We start from the raw sequence: 21,482 nt of genomic DNA, 5'->3' as shown, positions 1-21,482 counted from the left end.
TGATTTATTCAAACAGTGAAAACTTGGCATTACAACACAAAGCAACTCCAAAAAGTATGAGATTAAAGAAAACCACCAAATACTTATTTTGTAATAAACTCCTTTTCATAATTTGTTACTTTTATCATTCTTCCTGTACTTATCTTTTAATACCCTTCTATTTTTATTCCCTGGTTTGTCAAAAATGTGCCTTCCTTCTTTGTATTTCCTTGAAATAAAACTGACATCATATTTCTTTTCTTCCTCGTGATGTCGTTGTGATTCTGTTTTTTACATAAGATCTATGCTTTTTGTTTGTCTTACTAGTGAGAAAAATCTAATAGCCACCATGAGAAAAGGTCTAACACACACACAAACACACATGTACACACCTAACTTCTGTAAGGCTTTGAGTTATGAGCAATAAAAGCAACATACTACCTGGCATCTTACTCTAAGAAGTTCACACTCAGCTGATCAAAAGGCAAAATGAGGTTTTCTTTTCTCACTCTTCCTTCCATCTCCACTATCACAAAAATAACACTGCTCTTTGTGAAGGATAAAGACAGTATCCTCTTTCCAGTCTCCTTCTAGTTCCTGCTAAGAGAGATTAATTTGCCAGGATGTGAGGATGTGGATCTTCATGAAAGCTAGTCTCCTGCCTAATTAGGAAAGTTTTCTCATTCATATTACTAGCCAGCTTCCTGCTTCTCCTTAATGATAAATAATTTTGTGCTGAATGAAATAAATTGTCCATTCAATTGTTACTAGAGCAAGCATTCCAATCAGAAAATACAGAACATGACAAAGGACTGATCTTTTCTAAAGCCCTAACTATACATCCCATCTCAAAGTGCAAATCTCAAATGACCACATCATAACATTCTAAAACATATCTAACCAGAATTTATTAAAGATAAAGACAAAAGATTAAAAAAATAGATAAAATTTAAAAAGATTAAAAATAAAGAAAGTGGTTTTAAGCACATGTTTTGCATTTTTCTTTTCAAATGAATACTCAAAAATACTTCTGGGGGCATGATGCTATTTTAGGAGCCTGACTCGATTCCTTACAAAATGATATTCTTCCCCAAATATGCAATCGCTCCGAATTATGAAATAAATTTATTTCCATAATCATGTAATTATTCAGTTCTTTAGTATTACATGCCAATCATGAGGCTAAATACTCTGAAATTTAAATACAAAAAATATAAACCGGATCTGTGTTCTGAAATATGCACTAGATGGCATTCATTCAATCTTATGTGAAACAAAACAAAACAGCAAGCAAGCTATATAAAAACTGCTGATGGTCCAAAATAAAAATAAGCAATTAATTTTGTACTAAGTAGGTGGTTATATATATATGGCTGGACATGAAAAATGCAAAAACCAGAAGACATACTCTTCAGATGAAGATATGTTCATTTCACGTTGTTTTACAAGTTTAACATCCCACCTTTACCTTACGTATCTCACAAAGAACAAATTATGGGTACAATCACTCCTCTTGTGTTTCTCGCCTATCCCAAACCCGGCTCTTCTCCTAAAATAGAACATGACTAATGTGCCTTAGTTGGGAACATATGCAATTACATTGGTCCTTCTAGTTTCACTGTTGCCTCAGAACACTCTGCAATAAAACACTACTAGGAATCCGTCCTCCCTCTGAAATGTGAAATAAACTTCTTCCATTAAAGTCCTGAGACACTCAGTAAAGTCAGTAGAAATTTCATCACAATCTCTTCCCTTTATGCATGTTATTCCTTGGCCAATTTCACATGCAACCAAAGCTGGGAATGACCCGAGACTTAGGTCAAACCATGAGTGGAAATAGCAAGGAATAATAATAACATTAACATCTGTTTGGAATGTTAGATTCTTCTTGAGAACAAAGGGATTTTAAATGTGGTGAGGTGATACAGTGCAGAGGTTAAGATGAAGGACTTCTGGAGTCATATTGACTGTAGGGTTTTGTACAGTTTACTTAACTCTTTTGAATTTCAACTTCTTAATCTATTTAAATTATCAATAATGCTTTCATTATGGAGTTGTTTTAAAGATCAAATTAAATTATCTGTGTAAGCACTAGCATACTGCTTTGCACATAGTAAGTGTTCAGTAAATTATTATTAATTATTATCAGTATAACATACAGCTCCAGGTTATTACACTTACTAATTAAAAAAAAAAAAAAAAACAGGGGATCCCTGGGTGGCGCAGCGGTTTGGCGCCTGCCTTTGGCCCAGGGCGCGATCCTGGAGACCCGGGATCTGATCCCACATCAGGCTCCTGGTGCATGGAGCCTGCTTCTTCCTCCGCCTGTGTCTCTGCCTCTCTCTCTCTGTGACTATCATAAAAAAAAAAAAAAAAAAAAAAAAAAAACCACTTGGCAAAAAGTGAATCTTTGTTTTTAATGTCCTACCAAAATATGTCAAATGCTAGAGAAGTTATTAAAAATGGATTAGAACAGGAAATCACTTACTACAAATATGCTACAATAAATACATGTTAGAAACTTGAGGCCTATTTGGTAATGTAAATAAAATAATTAAATAACTTTAAGATCAACCAAATGAAATGAAGGCATTTCTAAATTATCATATAAAGAGAAAAGAAATGAGACGAAAACTCTGAAGTCATGGAAACATCTAAGTTTTTTTTACTTCCAGGGGTGCTTGGATGGCTCAGTTGGTTAGGCCGCTGCCTCAGCTCAGGTCATGATCTCAGGGTCCTGGGATGGAGTCTGACATAGGGTTCCCAGCTCAGCAGGGAGCCTGCTTCTCCCTCTCCTCCCGGGTTTATGCTCTCTCTTGCTATCTCTCTCAAATAAATAAAATCTTTAAAAAAATAAGATAAATAAATATCTCTTTACTTCCTGATTTTCCTAGCTGAAGATGTGTATGAGAAGCTTTAACAATTTGAAATTTATAGCACACATACTTCATTTAAAATGCTGTGTAAAGCCAGTTGTAAGACACATAAAAGGTTTATGGATGGGCTAGTACCAAGGTTACAACGTCTGATATCTAGTCTTTGGCCAAGAGAAGACTTTTGGAGAAAATTAGGCCTTATTAACTGGATATAAAGTTCCTAGAGACCTGGATGACTCTTCAACGTATTTGGGATTGATTTCAATTTGTATAATGTGCCCTAATGTTAACACTGGCTTCTATGAATTTGAGTTCTAGCAACTGGACCCAATTTGCAGTAAGAACTGGTATGCGAGCCTTATTCTCACATTCTCAAATGCTGACTACAGATTGTAAACTCTGAGTTCACAAGCCATGTCTTTTCTGTTCACAGGTGTATTCCCCTTTCTGCTAATGCCAAGCATAAGGCAGGCTTTGAATGAATAAATAGGCTCTTTGGCCGTTTCCGTTGTTGATTTATATGCCTAATCAAGGTCTTAAACTTCAACTCAGTTGGATGCCAGTTGGCCTCTTTGCTTCTTCTGATGGGGTTTTAAGTCCACTCTAGAACTCAATCCCAGATTTCTCTCTGGATCTGCCCTTGGCTACTTCCCTTCAAGCCCTAGGCCGCTTGATACTTCCAAGAAAAATGGTTCCAACATATAATCAAACCATTTCCATTTGAGGTTAACAGCTTAATATAATTTCTTGACTCTTCCTCTGATTTGTTATTCAAGAAGCACTCCCCTCTACCCATCCCCTCCATCACTACCATGGGAATGGCCTCTGCAGTTTTACAATGAAGAAACATTATAAACAAACTGCAAAGCAGCAGAGAAAATTTGTATCTTCCCAGAGCAAATATTAAATCAATCTCTGTGCTTAGCTAAACCAAATAATTCCTGACTTTGCGTTTTGCTCTCACAAACATAAAACCATGAATAAAGACAACTAAAGATGGTAGCAGAAAGATCTCACCTATATTAATTTAACATAATCCCACAGTTTGATTAATTCTGGCTCCAACTTGGAGAGAAGAACCAACTTGAATTGCTAAACTAGATGATCCTAACTCAGTAAGAATTTCCTTATAGGTCTTAACTTTCTAAATTTATTACTATTTTTATCACTTTCATAATTGTGATTTTCCTCTTCTGCTTATTTGTCTACCACACATCTTTAGGAAAGAAGCTGTTCAAACCTTTCTCTTTTTCTTTTTCTTTTTTTTTTTTATTGTGTTGTTTGTTTCCTAATAATTGAATTTTGAAAGTCCCCTATATATTATGTATACGAGTCCTTTATCAGGAACTTCTGAAAGTATGTATACCCAGTCTATGGCTTGTCTTTTCAATCTCCTAAGAGACAAATTCCTGGATCTAAGTGACTTCAGTGTCCTCTCTGCAGAGGAAAGTCCACTCTTTCTTATGCTAGCCTAGAGCACAGGTTTACTTATTATTATTTTTTATTTAGTAAAACTAATTTATGATTTTTAAAAATTAATCAAAATTTTAACATTGCATCTAAGAAATTTTTGCCTAAAAGAACTTTTATAGTTGTTTTTTTTTGAGAACTTATAAATCTTATAGTTTAAGTTTTTATGCTTAGGTTCATGATCCATTTTGTGTTAGTTTCTTGCAAGGTAAGGACAATGTTCTCTCTCTTGCACATGGATATCTATTGTGCCAGCACCATTTTTTTGAAAAAAAAAAAAAAAAGTTTCTCCACTAAATTGCTTTTGGACTTTGGTCAAAAATCAATTGACGATATATGTATAGGTCCATTTCTGGATTCTACCTATTATAATGATCTATTTGTTTACCTTTAGGCAAACCCCATGCTGTCTTGATTGCTGTAGATGTATGATATCTGAGGTCAAATAATATAAATTTTCCAGCCTATTACTCTTTTGCAAAGGGTTTTTAACCTCTTTTTATTTTTTTTTCACTTTGATATGAGTTTTAGAATTATCTAATAGGTTAGGCTGCCTATTAGGCTGCCTACTTCACAGAATACTTATGAAGTATTACCTCCACTTCAACTGTCTAGGCAAAATTATCTCTATATAGAATTAGTATCTATTACATCTTCCACAAATGTTTAGTAGAATCCATAAATAAAGCCATCCAGGCTATATTGGATTTGAGGGTGCTTGATCAAGGAGTGCAAGGATTCATTGATTCTCCAAAGACAAAATGTGAAAATCTTGCCAAGGACCCCTGAGGATGGGGCAAAACTGCTGCTAAGGTAACCATAAGAACATGGGAAGTCATGGCCAATGCTGAGCAAAGTGGGATTGCTTGATTTTCCCTAGCAGAGATCTACTCTACAGAAGTAATAAAGCAGCTAAGGAAAGTGGACTGGCTGGAACCAACATACGAAGCTAGAAGACCCATCAGAGAATTGTATTTTATGGGAGGCCCTAGAATACACCATGTGCCTAGACAATTAGGAATGGACCAGTGATTATGGCACCAGCATCACTTGCGCATTTAGTGTTGGTCCTTCCCTGCAGACCAGAGTGGTGCTTGTTAATATCCTTGGGGACAATGGGACTTCATAGAAATAGAGGCCAGGTGGCAGCTTTTAACCAGCAGAAGCCAGGGGACTGTAAGTACCATTAAGTCTACCAAGGTCAGAGGAGCAACAAAGGAGTGTGGCCTCCAGGGAGTTATGGAGCTGGTTAATAGAACATAGTGTCCCTAAGGACAGAACAGACAGGCAGCCAAAGAAATGGCTCATTCACATATACAACCAGAAATAATCAAGAATAGAGGGATAGGAGATTGAAGGCAGTCTTCCAGATACAAAGCCACAATTCCTTTCACAGTGCTGAACTGGTTTCCAGATCTGGAGCCTACTGACTGAAAACATAGCTGTGTCTTTAGCATAAAGGATTATGCAACACTACAGCAAGTAATTAATGTAATGAATCTCTGCCTTTTCCCAAAGGGACTCATGCCCACTTCTCAAGTGATGGTACACTGGGAAAATATAACTCAAGAAGTATTAGACACAAGGTCTGAGCTGACTTTGATAGCTAGAGATCCAGAGCATTTCCATGATCTTTTTGTTAGAATGGGAGCTTATAGAAGCAAGGAAATGAATGGAGAACTGACTAAAGCCCAGCTCACAGTGGTACCATTGGGTTTCTGACCATCATCATTTCTCCAGAGCCTGGGCATGTGGTTGAAATTGATACAGTGGGAGTTTGGAGTAACCCCACACTGGGTCCTTGGCTGGTGGGGTAACAGCCATCATAGTGGGGAAGCCCAACTGGAAACCACTGAAACTAACTCCATGTGGCCAAGATAGCAAATTAAAAACTACATCACATTGAGGAGTCAGGAGAACACAGCAAAAATTAGTGCCATCAATAAAAACTAGAAAGGTGATCAATATCATAACTTCTATTTTGTTCACCAATCTGGCCCTGGAAGAAACAAGATGGATCCCAGATAATGGCCACTACAAGCTCAAGCAATTAGGACGGATCACAGTATCTGCCACAACAAATTAATAAGGTCTCAGGTCTGTGGAATGGAGTCATTAACTTGGCAAATGTATTCTTTTGTATTTCAATATGAAAAGAGGATCAGAAACAGTTTGCACTTATGTGCAACAGTATTCATTTACACTTTTGAATCAGCTATATTAGCCTCACTCCCTCCTGTGACAAAATAGAGCTTAAAGATCTCTGGATCACTGAGCACTCTGCAGATCATCATACAGATCCATTATATTGACAACATCATGCTGATTGCACAGGCAAGAAGGGGTTAGTGTATTAGAAACCTTGGTAAGATAACATGTACTTCAGAGAGCAGGAGATAAACTCGATGAAGATTCTTAGACCTATCACTTCAGTATAGTTTTAGGAGGTTAGTGGTCATGGCTGTGCTTGGATAGCACTTCAAAAATAAAAGAAATCGCTGCATCTTACAGCTTCTACAACAAAGAAGATAGCACGGTGCCTGATAAGTTCCTTAGGGTTATGGTGGCAACACATTCTTTATATAAGAATTCTGTTCTGGCCCATTTACCTGCTGATATGGAAAGTTGCTAGCTTCGTGCAGAATTCAGAGAAGGAAAGTCTTGGTAGTATGTCCAGCCTGTGGTACCAACAGCACAGCACCTTAGTCCCATGTCTTAATAGACCCTATGGTGTTAGAGGAAACAGAGGTAGGAAAAAATGCATTGTGAAGCTGATAAGCACCAGTTGGATAATCACAACCCAGGCTCCTGGGAGCCAGGAATAAGACCATGTCACCCAAAGCAGAGATGACTGAGATATCCTAAAGTGACCCTCCAGCAAGTCATGCCCTTGTATAATTCCATGAGCAAAGGGAAAACCTGTGACTTGTTTCTAGCCAATAGAATATAGCAAAGCCACCCCCTTGATTAGGTTATGTTATTTAGCAAGGGTGTTGAGATAGTTACCCTCTTGATTCTGATATATAATACTCAGTCTTAGCAAATTGGAGCAAGACTCCAAAACAAGATTCTCCTGCTGGCTTTGGAGAAGTGAGCTGCCATTCGGTGAGAGGGTCTTGTGGCTGGGAGCTAAGAGCAACTTTGAGCTAAGAATGGTTCCCAGAGGAGAGACCATAAGAGACCACAGTCTTTCAACTGCAGGGAATTGAATTATATATGGGCCATAATGATGTCTGGACTGTGTGACTTTGGGCAATTATCTAACTTTCCTAAGTCTCAACTACCTCATCTCTAAAATAATAATAATAATAAAACATTATAATGAGGGACACCTGGGTGGCCCAGTGATTGAACGTCTGTCTTCGGCTCAGGTTGTGATCCCAGAGTCCCAGGATCTCTGCCTCTCTCTCTGTGTCTCTCATGATCAAATAAATAAAATCTTTTTTAAAAAACCATAATAATGGGATCCCTGGGTGGCGCAGCGGTTTGGCGCCTGTCTTTGGCCCAGGGCGCGATCCTGGAGACCCGGGATCGAATCCCACATCAGGCTCCCGGAGCATGGAGCCTGCTTCTCCCTCTGCCTGTGTCTCTGCCTCTCTCTCTTTCTCTCTGTATGACTATCATAAATAAATAAAATAAAAAATAAAAAAATCAAAAAAAATAAAAAACCATAATAATGAAAATTGCTGACACATAATTAACGATTACATACAATGTGAAAACTAAGCCAACGAACTTTTCTGCTTTTGTGGTAAACAATACCTAGGATAGGCAAAAACAAAGCTACATGGGCCAAGAAATAGTTGTTCTTTAGAAGATAAATCAGCCAAAACAACTTATTTAGCAAGACTATCTGCTTGTGCATCGATACTTCTTCCAAGCCCCTAGCCTCAACGTGGCCATCAATCCATAGCTCTCATGTCATCAACTGTCCTACCCCAATCATCACTGGATTCTCAAGACTCCTCATCAAACCATCAGTTCAAATTCTCACACCATATATATGTGTGTACATATACACATACACATATATACACACATATACATGATACTGTGTATCTACATTTTTAAAAATACTTTATTTATTTATTCATGAGAGACACAGAGAGAGAGGCAGAGACATAAGCAGATCACAGGCTTTCTCCTAGGGACCATATAAGTATTAATTTTTTTGACTCTCAAAATAGCCCTAAGAAGCAGATAATATTATTTTACAAAATAATAAATTGAAATCTCTAGAGTTTAAATAACCCAGGAAAGTGCTTTTGTGAAGATGAAATGTAATAATGCAGGAAGAAACATTGTAGGTGCTAGCACAAAGTAAGTTTTAAAAAATCTGACTATTATTTTTCTGTTACATTAATAATTGAAGGAAAAAAACAATCACTTCACTAGAGATATCCAACCATGAATACCTTCATGCTGAGAGAATTGCATGTACTTTACAAATCCCCAAAATATTTGGTTGTAGAGATATCAGAATGTGGGATATTATTGGTAAATAAATCTATTTTTACTGTTATGTGAACAATAACATATATTTACTACATATACTTGTCTTCTGATATTTCCTTTTTAAAAATCTCTATTTTTAAAATATACTTCTAATCCTTGATCTAGAGTGGGAATATGACTTTCAGAGGAGTTTTGTATAATTTCCAGAGCTGAGGAGGTAAGGGTTATTAGTATCACCTGAATCGGAATCCATAATCTTTTTCTGTAAAAGTCCAGGTAGTAAATGTTTTGGGCTTTGCCCTCCATATGGTTCTGTCACAACTAAAGGGACTCCTGGGTGGCTCAGTGGTTGAGTGTCTGCCTTCAGTCCAAGGCATAATCCTTGGGTCCTGGGATTGAGTCCGGCATCAGGCTCCCTGCATGGAGCCTGCTTCTCTCTCTGCTTATGTCTCTGCCTCTCTCTGTGTGTCTCTCATGAATAAATAAATAAAATATTAAAAAAAAAATAAACAACTACAAAACTTTGTCATTAGGGCAAAAAAAATAGCCATAGTTAATACGTAGATGAGTGGATGTGGACATGTTCTAATAAAACTTTATTTACAAGAACAGTTAGCAGGCGGTTTTTAATCTCCAAGTTATAGTTTGCCAATAGCTCTTCTAGGTGCAACTTTGGAAGCATCCAGAATCTTGTATTTTTTTCCTCCTTGATTTCCTACGCAGGTCTAACAATCCCTAGAAGCACTCATTCATAGATGCGGTATTGCTTCTCCATTTACAGGCCCTATCAATAGCTTTTCTCAGCTGTCATGATATTTAATATTGCACTTAGGTGGCTTTTATGGCAAAATAAAGATATTATAAGTAAAACCTGGCTGGGAAACAACTCAGTTAGCTGCTGAACTATGTGAGATCTGAAAGTCTGGATGGTATAGTGCTGGCGTCGTCTGGCCCTCCTTTAGAGAAGGCGGTCTATGTATGAGTTTAGACAACAATTTCACTAGGGATAAGTGAACTATTTTGTCAAATTCTGCACCCAATCCAGTTTCATTATTTTAGAACATAAAACTGTTTGGTGATTAGCTTTGTTTACACTTGGCAAAGTATTGCTTCCTCTTCTGAGGGGGAAAAAAAAGACAAAAAAAGCTCATAAAAATTTCAAAAAGCTTTCGACTTCAAATAGTTCTTGCAGAACTGCATTTGGATGAGTTAAGTGTGGAGGAATCAAAACCATATGGATTATACTTCTTTTAAAATAAACACTGATTTAAAAATCGAGGGAAAATTCTTGGAAAAGTAGGCTTTACTCTTCACAGACTCCAAATAGTCAAAAACAACGTTAAGAAATTTGATAAACCCAAAGCACAGCTGGGTTTACCCATTCTTAATTATAGTGTTTTCATTGTATATCATGTAAAAATAAACAGCCTCAGGAGTGGCCTACATTCAGTTATTTTAGAAGAGTGTGGGGATTTTCATATATCTCTGGAGTAACCTTTGCCCAAATCCTGGATTTGAGGTAAATCACATTATAGTATTTGAAACGTTAAAATGTTAAGCACTTCTCACTCATCATATTTTATTTTCAAAAACCTAGTCTTTGCCCCAAATCAGAATTAACAAAATATTGAGAATGATTTATTACAATTCTCATAAGGTAACTTACTCCGATATAAATCTATACATCTAAATATTTAATCATAAAAAAATAAGAACCAGGTACTCTTATTTAATTAAATGATGTTTCTGAATGAGAATTAATACCCACCACAAAACATCAAAACTGAGTATTCTTAACCACAATCTTCATTCAAGTGGAATCAGATCAACTAACCATTAATTTACTCTCTACTATGTTGCAGGAATTCTGCTAGCACTAAAGTTTCAAAAACAAGACACAGTCTCATAGAGGAACAAAGGGGGAAAATATAGTTTAGGCAAATGATTACAATGCCATGTATATTTGTCATAACATATGTGAATATAAATCATGACTCCAGAGGAGAGATGAACAGTTTCCTGGAGGAAAGAGTGAAGATTTCTTAGATGAAAGGACATCTGAATTCGCTCATAACTGATATCAGTTTACTTGATGAAGGAAATGAAGTAAAGCATTCATGTAAAAGGGATAGCACATACAAAAATTGGGAAAATTGGGTGAATCTGAAGTATCTCTATGTGGTTGGAATACGAGATGGGGTGGGGGATCTGGTGGATGGCCAGAGATAAGACTAGAAAAAAACTTTCTAGGTCAGGTTATGTCTGGAGTTCATGGGTAGCTATGGGTGGTATTTAAGGTCGTATCAGATGCTGTGAGAAAAACAATTCTGATAGCCAGAGGATAATGAGTATGTGTGTATGTGGGTGTAGGAGGAGTGAGGGACAGGATTGCTCAGAAATACGATTAGGATTCTCAAAAATTGCATACAGGCTATTGCAATATAGCTAGTTTTGATAAAAGCAGCTTCTACACAGTCACTTAAAAGTAGGCCCTGTGAGGGTAAGGATCACATCTGGCCTCCTTCCTGCAGTGTTCTCAGCCCCTAATAGAGTAGGCCTGGCCCACAGGCAGTGAAAACTGGTTCAAGGAATAAATGACAAATGGGAAGGTCCTGTTGTACTAATATTAACCAATATGGTAATAAGTCATTAATAAACCTCAAGTCTGCAAGATACATAGAACTAATAATAGCCAAGAACCTAAATTTTAAATTTAAGGGCACTCAAGACTCTGCAATTCATTTCTACCAGTCTGTAAGGAGGAGGATGTAGCCTCTCTCCTCATGGCACCAGCCCCTTCATTCTCTCACCTCCTATATGCCTCCTCACCCAGTTTCTATTTGTTCCCCTGTGGTGTCATGCATCGCCTCCAAAACTACCCTCCCAGTTAAAGAGATGCAACACTGACCCAGGGAAAATTAAGAAGTGAAATGCTGTCTTCTGAACTCCACTCTTTCCTTTCTTCCCTCCTTATCCTCAGATGACATACGTGCCACTCACACATTATCTAAAAGCAGCATGGGAGGTCCAGTTTCCAGATCCACACTTAAGGAACTTGAGAGTCACTGCTCTGTCTTAACAAGCAAAAAGGTGAAAACCCTGAAAAATCAATAACCATTCTTGGATCAGTAAGAGAGAGGAGGACATAGGGCAAACTGCTGCCTCTGTGGGTTGGAGAGTCAGACGAGCACACACAGAGAATATGGCTGACAGGGCAGAGACACCCTCATAGATGCTGCTCCAGGAGCCAGTGGCCCAGTGAGAAAACCTAAATTTTAGCTGATGAATTGATGAAGACTCAGGGCAGACCACTTTGAGAGTTAAAAACTCCAGGGTGACCCTGTCATACAGGACCCCACAATCCTGTGAGATTGACCTCCAAAAACAAGATTCCCACAGTAAATATTAGGGAAAAAATCCCCTCCTGCTTCTGGCAGGGGGAAAGGAAAAGGCACAATTTTGAAATATGTCAGAGCACTCTGGTCTTCACAGGACCTGCTATCAGGGAAAACTAGCTACCTAGAGCCTAACCTACGAGGGTGTTACTAGAGCCTAATGGACCTGGGAAAAATCCCCAACTCTACTCTACTCCACTCTAGTCATCCTGCTCACCTAATTGAGAGGAAAAACAAAAACAAGAGCAATTGAGAGACTCTTGTGAAGTTTCTGCTCCCGAGTCACTAAAAGACTGAGACCCAATCACAGGACTATTGAATGTTTTCCCTGACCCTCACATCTCATCACATTTCTAAAGTCCTATTTACAGTCACTGTTTTACTCAAAACATCATGTCTGGATATCTAGAAAAAAATTACAGGGCATCAAAAACACCATTGGGAAAGACAGAGGCAGGAGAAGAATCAGACATGGCACAGGTATTGGAATTACCAGACCAGAAATTTTAAAAAATCATGATTAACATGCTAAGGGCTCCAATGGATAAACAACATGCAAGAATGGATGAAGAATGTGAAAAGGGAAGGATATCCTAAGAAAGAACTGAAAAGAAATGCTTGAGATAAAAACAACATCAACAAAAAACCACTGTAACGCTGTAGCTGTTTCACAGCTGAGGAAAGAATCTCTCAGCTAGAGGATATATCAATAGGGCACTCAAACACCAAAAAGGAAAGAGAAAACAGACTAAAGACAAGGGAAAAAACAAAAACAAAAAAGCAAAAGAACAAAAGCTAGAAAACAGATTATCCATGAACTGTGGGAACAGCTACAAAAGGTGTAATATATGCATAAGATAGAACCAGAAAGGGGGTGCCTCAGTGGCCCAGTTGGTTACGCATCTGCCTTCAGCTCAGGTCATGATCTCAAGGTCCTGGGATTAAGCCCTGCATCAGGCTTCCTGCTCAGTGAGGAGCCTGCTTCTCCCTCTTCCTCTGCTGCTGCCCCCTGCTTGTGCTCCCTCTCTCTTTCTCTCAAATAGATAAATAAAATCTTAAAAAAAAAAAAAAAAGAACCAGAAGGAAAAAGAAAGAAAGAAAGAAAGGAACAGAAGAAATATTTGAATCAATAATGACAGAATTTCCCAAAATTAATGTCAGACACCAAAGGACAAATTCAGGGAACTCTGAGAACACTCAGCAGGATAAATACCCAAACTACACTCTGTCATTCATTTTCAAACAACAGAAAATCAAAGATAAAGAAACATGTTTGAAAGAAGTGGAGGCCAGGTGGGAGGCGAGAACAGTTATAGAGAGCACAGATAAAAAGGGGAAAAAAAACCAAGAAACCACTAACCTAGAATTCTTTACCCTGCAAAATTATCCTCCAAAAGCAAAGAAGAAATAAACTTTCCCAAGCAAATAAAAATAGAATTTTTTGTCGGCAGACTTGTCTTGCCATAAAATATTACAAATATTTAAAAAACAGATATTAAACAAATATTAAAATTAAAAACAGATATTAAACAAACAAACATTTTTTAGCAAGAAGGAAAATAATATAGCTCGGAAATTCAAATCTACATAAAGGAAGGAAAAGCATTTAAGAAAGAATAAGTGAAGGTAAAATAGACCAGTGGTTTCTAGGAGTAGAGGATGGAGATAGATGAAGCAAAGAGGATTTTTAGGGTGGTAAAATCTCTCTGTATAATCCCATAATGACAGAAACAAGTTATTCTACATTTATTGAAACCCACAGAATGTATGACACCACAGAATGTATGAACCCTAATGTAAACAATGGATTTTGGATAATTATGATGTCCATGTTAAGTTCATCAGTTGTCACAAATGTACCACTCCAGCGGGAGATGTGGATTATGGGGGAGGTTATGCATGTGTAGGTACAGAGGGTTTAGGGGGAAATCTCTGTGCCTTCCTCTGTTTTGCTGTGAACCTAAAACTGCCCTAAAAAAAGGTGGAGAAAAGAGAAAAAGTAGCATGAGACAGAGACACAAACGCAACTTTGCTGACTTTGTAGTTGTCTAAGGTTCGCTAAGCCTCAGTTTAGACGTTGCTAAAATGGACATAAAGATAGTGGCTAACATGAAAATATTTATTTTAATAAGAGCACAGCCCTCAATAAGTGTTAATTCTTATCTTTCCCCCCTTTTCCCATTCCATAGCATACCATATGCCAGCCCATGTCTTCATTTTGACATAGAAGTTATGTATTTTCAGTTATAGGTATTTCAATGGAAAATGACACTCAACTGTTAATACAATTGGAGGACTTTGTGTCTGATTGTGATATAAAGGTATTTTCTTTTTATTGAAAAATAATTATACCAAAGGTCAACCATCTCTCCCTCAAATAAATAATGATTCCCAGAGAGACTCCAGCTTAGATTCCTAATTTTGAGAAAGAAACTCTTTTGTAAGGGCACAGACTAGCTGAAGTACGTCACTGAAGACCCAGATGTGGGGCCACCCCTCCCCCAGGCTACACCCAGTCAACTACTGAGCATGAGCATGATGGGAAGACTAAAACAAGGAACTCCTCCATAGCTGGCTTTCACTTAAGAACTCCTGATGGCCTTGCTTACATTCCTTAGGTTGTAGGACAGAGTCAGGATGCCTCTGCTCAATCTCCCCACCCTCTATCCTTCACTAGGGGTCATATCAGAATCATGTTCACACCGTTCTCCCAGTCTCACCTACATCCCTCTCCATTTCCCCACCCTCCCACTCCCCTACAAAGTGTGTTCCCTGATAAAATTCTTACAAATTTAATTATGTCATAGTATTTGTTTCCTAGGAAACTGGAATAACATACTGACCAATGAGAAAGTCCTTTCATTCCAATGATAGTAATTAATGTCTCCACCTTCAAAAATCAAATTTGCTAACAATGTTTAAATGACAACTTGCACTGTCAAAAAGAAACAAACACACAAAGTGTGAGCTAGCATGCTCACTACCATGACACACAGGGTTAGGTTCAGAATTCAAGTCTATTCCATATGTGGTCTCCTATCAATCCCCCCACCCACATACTCTAAAGGGACTTGAATTTTGACACTTTCTTATTCATGACATGCAAGTGTTATGTGTCTTCACCAATTTTACTTCTTGTATTTAAATTGAACTTCTGCCTAACTCCAGTCCCACCCCCCAAGGCCCATTTGAATAGTTTCCTTAGCACCAAAGTCCCTTGCCTCCTGCTGGCCTCCTGAGCAGGAGTCCCACCAAAACAATTGCTTTGTCTACCTGTGTGCACAGGGCTGAGTGATAGACCTACTTGTACATCTGATCACATTGTTTGTGATTCCTTTCTGTGTTCTCCACAGTGCTTACTTAAGAGCTTGATACACTGTAGATGTTAAGTTTCCCAAAAAGACAAATCAGTCAACATTATATAATGGAAATAGAATGGATTTTGGAAATGGGACATTTGGGTTAAAATCTCAGATCCCTCACTCACTAGTTATGTGACTTGAGGTAAATCACTTAATTTCTCTGAGGTTGGTAAAATGGGGATCATAGATTTCACATTATAGAGACTTTATGAGGATTAAATGAGATAATCTATTTATTTTCATTCATCCAACTAACTGAGCTCTTGCTATGAGCCAGTCTGGAGGATACATCAATGGATGAGCAGATTAGGGTGCCTAACCTCAGCAAATTTTATTTTAGTTGTGCTGAAAGACATTTTAAAAATTAAATAAATTTTAAAAACCTCCCACATTGTCATAAATTTTATGAAGAAAATAGGCTTAATGCTGTTCTAGATAGTGATGGAAAGGGGAAGGTACAAACTTTAAGATGTCAGGAAAGTGTCTTTGAGGAAAAGCCGGACATTGCAAAGTATGTGCCCTGTGCCAATCAGGGTTCCACCGAAGGAACAGAACCAGTGGGATACACACACAGGGACACACACACACACACAAATATATATGTGCAATTGTTCTTCAACAAAAAAGAAATGAATATATTTATATATTTCACAATTAGACGCAAAATCCTCTAACAGCAGACACCTGTCTATACATATATAGCGTGTATATATGTGTTTGTATGAATACATATAAAATGAATATATAATATATATTCATATATAATCTATATAATTTATCACAAGAACTGGATGGTGCGATTGACTAGCCAGGCAAGTCCAAAACCCATATATATGGTAAGCTAGAAACTCTGGAGCAGGAGCTGAAGCTGCAGTTGCCAGTGGAATTTCTTCTTTTCAGTGAAATCTCAATTCTCCTCTAAAAGGAGACTGACTTGCAACTGACTGCATCAGGCCCACCTAACTTATGCAGGATAATCTCCTTCACCTCGAGTCAACTCTTGTTAGATGTTAATCTCATTTACCAAAAACCTTCACAGCAACATCAAGATGAATGTTTAACTGAATAATTGGTTACTATAGGCTATCCAAGTTGACATATAAAATTGACCATCACATGCTCTAAAAATGTTAATTCCTTTGCCATAAATGGCTTAACTTAAAGCATACTTTGGAGGACCTGGATCTATGATTAGCTTTCCAGTGAAAATCATTCTCCCAGGGCTTTATAGGACATTCTCATGGCAAATCACAGTTAATAATAAGGATTTCAAAAAGAAAAATGTTTAATTTTCCTAAAATGAAACAACATATTAGTCAATCTTTCCTGTTGCATGATTCTATACCATAACAGCTGACCCTGCTAAACTCTAAGCCATTCATTATTCTTAAATATTAGAAAAAAATAGTAGAAAAGATTTTAATACTCTACAACAGCCAGCAGCTAGAACAACTATCAAATATCTTTAAATGATTAATAAGAAAAAACTATATTTCCTTTTTTGTAGTACCTCATATTTTTTATTCCAGATAAATGTTTGTAATATTCATTTAACATTGATTAAATACCCACGCCTTCCATCTTAAAACAAAATGGAAAGCATATTTATTTTGGCAGTAAATATGAAGCAACATATGAGTTGAAAAACCCAAGTTAAAATCAGTATAGGAAGTTTGTTGAATAAATCACATGTAAGATGAACTCAAAAATCTATGCCCTATCCCTTTCATTATTAAACATGAATGCTCTTGCATTTTTTTGTTTTCCTTCACAAAAACAATTTTTTAAATTAATAGATACTTGTTTCTTTTTTGTCCCTCTTGGTTCTTAAATTCCAAATGGTATCATCTATGCTCTTGATTTCATAAATGTGGATGGACCTTGGTACCTCTTGTCACCTTTTCCTGTGGGAGACAGAGAGCATCACTTCTGATATCATTCCATAAAGAAGGCAGATACCATATTGATCAAAGAAGGCAGAATTTTTAAAAAGTCAGAATAGCCCCTGGACTGACTGCAATTTATTATTGATTAGCCCACTTCGTCACAACAACTGAAAACTAGAATTTGAAGTCATTTTTTTGGGTGTGAGGGAGCTCGGTTTGATCTAGTTGCTAAAACATTTTTAAGTGCAGCTCTAGTTCCTAGTCTGACCACAATATTCTGCATCTTAAAGCAGATACTTCTAGTCATCTTGAACATACCAGATATAAACCATAATTGGTACCTCGAGATCCAGTTTTTCCCTTTGACCACAGAATGGAAGGTTGGAATATTTCTATAATTCAGGAGTCTGCACTCCTCCAAGGTGATTTTGCTTTCTCACTACCATTTTCACCCCTGCTCTTTCCCTCAAAATTATTTTTAAAACTAAAAGTAATCCCATTCACTGCTAGGAGAGAAATATCTCTCAAGTTAGGGAATATAATGCTGAAACCTTGAGATCATTATAATTTATTGATGAATAATAGTTCAGTAAAGATGAGAAATTTGAATTAATATTTATTGAATAATAAAATGTATGCTGAATTCCAAAGATGAGACTGGAAAAATTATATAAGAATAAAAGAAGAGGAAACTAAGGAATGGATACTTGATTTACTCGGGTCCCTCTGGTAGGCATGGCAACTTTCAGTGCCTTATTACTCTCCCAGGGCTTGTATCACCAGGCTTACATGTTTGGTAAATGCCAGATGTTGTAATTTCTTCCATATCTTGTATGATGGCCAATAGCATATTAAAAGCCTTTACAGTCAGGACTCTTGAGCTTATGTTGCCTAAACTGATTGGATTATTTCTTTTCCTTCCTTCCTTCTTTCCTTCCTACCTTCCTTTTCTTCTTTCTTTCTCTTGCTCTCTCTCTTCTTTCTTCCTTCCCCCTTCTATCCTTCCTTCCTTTCAGCGTTTTTTGCCAGTTAATATCCCAAAGTGCTAGTGCTTTCTAGAATACATTTTAAGAAATATTATGCTAGAGGGTACCTAGGTGGTTCAATCAATTGAGGGTCCAAATCTTGATTTTGGCTCAGGGTCATGGGATCAGGCCCCATGTTGGGCTTCAAGCTCAGCTTGGAGTCTGCTTGGGATTCTTTCTTTCCCACTCCCACTGCCTTTTACCTTGCTGCCAAATAAATAAATAAATAAATAAATAAATAAATAAATAAATAAAATCTTTAATAGAAAAAGAAATATGCTCGATCTTGTAGCTGGCATAAAGGATAGTCAAAAGTGGGGGGCTCAGAACCTGGGAAATATTGTCCTTAAGATTCAAAAGGGAAAGAGAGATTTACAGAGAGGAAAAAAGACAGCAGTGAAATGATACCAAAAGGTTACAAACTGTAGGACTAAGAAATAGAGCAACAGTTTTTGAGTGGGATAGGACACCAAGAACTAATGGCGTAGAGTTGTGGCAAAACTGGATCTCAAGGATGTAAGTAATGAAAATGTATTGAGAGTAATTTGGTTCCATTCATTTGGCTGTGCAGGAAAAAAAGGGATTAGTTAGGAAAGACAACTGTGTTAAGTGAAATGGATATTGTTTATTTGAGAATAGTTGAAACTTTCTATGTTAGAAGTTAGCAGGGGAAGATTGATACAGAGAAAAATAAAGATCATAAAGCTTCCAGTAAAATCATTACATCAAAGCACAGAGGTTTACCTTCTCTCCTTCCCAAGTCCATTACTGTTAAGATTGGATTGGAAGATTCATTATCATTAAGATGTCAATTCTTTCCAAATTGATCTATGGATTCAATGCAATCCTTACCAAATCCCAGCAGGCACTTTTGAAGAAATTGGCACGCTGATTTAAAAATTCATATGGAAATACAAATGACTTAGGAGAGTAAAAACATTTTTTTAAAAAGAACAAAATTGGAGGAATAACACTATCGGATTTCTAGACTTTAATATAGCTGTTATAATATGCATAATATAATATAAATGAATATATATTTTCATAGCTATTTAAGTATACTAAATATAAAGCTACAGTAAGCAAGACAGTGCATTTTGGAGTCATAGTAGACAAATATGTCAATATTCCAGAGATTGAAGAGAATTTGAATCTTTATATTGAGCAAGTCTCCCTGAATATCCAGTACAATCTATATTTACATAAAAATTGTGAAATTTTAGAATATCTCAACCCCAATTCCTAATAGCTGACCTCAATATCTAGATCCTAATTTCTTTTTGCTGATAACATCTGGGAGTTTAAAATTCCCCATTTTTTTCTATAAATCCCATCAGGAGATAGGATTATTTAAAATCAGAACTGAAGTATAAAAAAATGTATGAAAAATCTTTTTCTTTCAGGACTGCAGAAAAAAATATAGGATTGATGACCTATAGAGAATTGGAGATATGCTAAGTTGTCCTTCTCTCCCTCAACCAAAAGGGACTTTTGATAGAGAATTTCATGGTAGATGATATCAATTTCAATAAAAGAGTAGAAGGTCTCTATAGTTTCAAGGCAGAATGTTAAAATGGAAATCTGGAGAAGAAATCTGACCATCATGTGGACAGAGACAAGTCAATTATTCCAAGGACAAATATCTTGGACTAACCATAATATGTTCCTGTGATGCTCAATTTTGCTTAGTTGTTTTGGGATTGAACTTAGAGCAAATATTGCTTAGTACCCTGTGAGGAAATGCAACCAACTCAAGGGTTTGTTTCTTCAGGTCCTGGGTGACCTGAGCTGTGCTTGGGCATTCTGGCAGAGAGCAGAGAATCAGGGCAGTCCTGCATCCTGCTCTCAGGAGAGCAGGAAATTGCTCAAACATCAGTGACTCCATGTACTAGCTCAGTGTGCACTTCAAGAGGAACAGGCTCAGCTCTGCTTTGACATCAGGGCCTGGGTGGCTTCTTTGTCATTGTTTTTTTCAGGTCTCATATGTTCACAGAATTGTGTGCAATACTGAAGAAAATCAAATTGGCATAAGTGTTTGGTATTTTCATAATTCTTAATTGCTGGCATTTCCTAGAACTTGGATCCCTCTTTACTACCACTCATCATCTCATATCAGAAGAGTTTTCAAAACTCGACTGTTGAGAAAGAGCTGAAAATCTCATTAAGATAGATGATGGGGGCACCTGCCTGACTTAGTCAGTTAGGCATCTGACCCTTCATTTCCGCTCAGGTCAGGATCTCAGGGTTGTGCGTTTGAGCCCCAAGCACTGGGCGTGGAGCCTGCTTAAGATTCTCTCTCCTTCTCCCTTTGCCCAAGTTCCTCATTATCAGAGAGGAGTTCTCTTATTAAACAGTATGTCATGGACTGAGCACTCCTCAAAAAAGAAAAAAAAAAAAGTCTAAAAATCCATGAAACATTCATTTATTTTTATTCAATCAAAGTGCATTTGCAGAGCACTAAAAGTATGCTTGGCAATATGAAATGCTCTAGAAAAGTCAAAAAAAATAAGAAGAGATAGAAATATTACAGACATTTAAAATCGCACTGAATGGGCAGCCCAGGTGGCTCAGTGGTTTAGAGTTGCCTTCAGCCCAGGGTGTTATCCTGGGGACCTGGGTTCGAGTCCCACATGAGGCTCCCCATGGGGAGCCTGCTTTTCCCTCTGCCTGTGTCTTTGCCACTCTCTGTGTGTGTGTCTCTCATGAATGAAAAAATAAAATAAATCTTTAAAAAATCACACTGAAAAGAAGTATTGAAATGGAGGGATGAAAAAAAGTATTGTAAGAGCATGAAAGGAGAGCCTTGGAAAAGCTTCCCTGAGAAGATGGCATTTGAACTGCTTCCTGGGAGATAAATAGTTTGCCTGAGGAGTGGAGTGTATCACAAACGGAAAGACAAGTATGTACAAAGGTACAAGATTAAGGCTGTGGGGTTTATAAAATAGCATGGAATGTAGCCAAGTTGAGACATAGGTGGTCCGGGGCATGAGGGAATGAAGGGACATGAAGGCAGAGAAGTAGGTTCAGAATCACA

At 37.3% G+C, this 21,482-nt stretch overlaps 1 long non-coding RNA gene across 3 annotated transcripts in view; it reads right to left on the bottom strand.

The window, feature by feature from the left end:
• LOC121481668 overlaps positions 1–21,482 on the bottom strand; it is a 99,570-nt gene that overhangs the window by 61,907 nt on the left and 16,181 nt on the right. For 2 of the 3 annotated variants that reach the window (XR_005985338.1, XR_005985337.1), the window contains exon 2: positions 6,935–7,050. The exons of the other annotated variant lie outside the window; for it this stretch is intronic. This is a non-coding gene — a long non-coding RNA (uncharacterized LOC121481668). The remainder of the gene's footprint in view (positions 1–6,934; positions 7,051–21,482) is intronic. 3 annotated transcript variants of the gene reach the window in all.

This window comes from Vulpes lagopus, chromosome 23, assembly GCF_018345385.1.
Source record: "Vulpes lagopus strain Blue_001 chromosome 23, ASM1834538v1, whole genome shotgun sequence".
In the NCBI taxonomy this organism is placed as follows: domain Eukaryota; kingdom Metazoa; phylum Chordata; class Mammalia; order Carnivora; family Canidae; genus Vulpes; species Vulpes lagopus.
The sequence above is the reverse complement of the archived record's forward strand: the minus strand, read 5'-3'. Positions and strand labels throughout refer to the sequence as shown.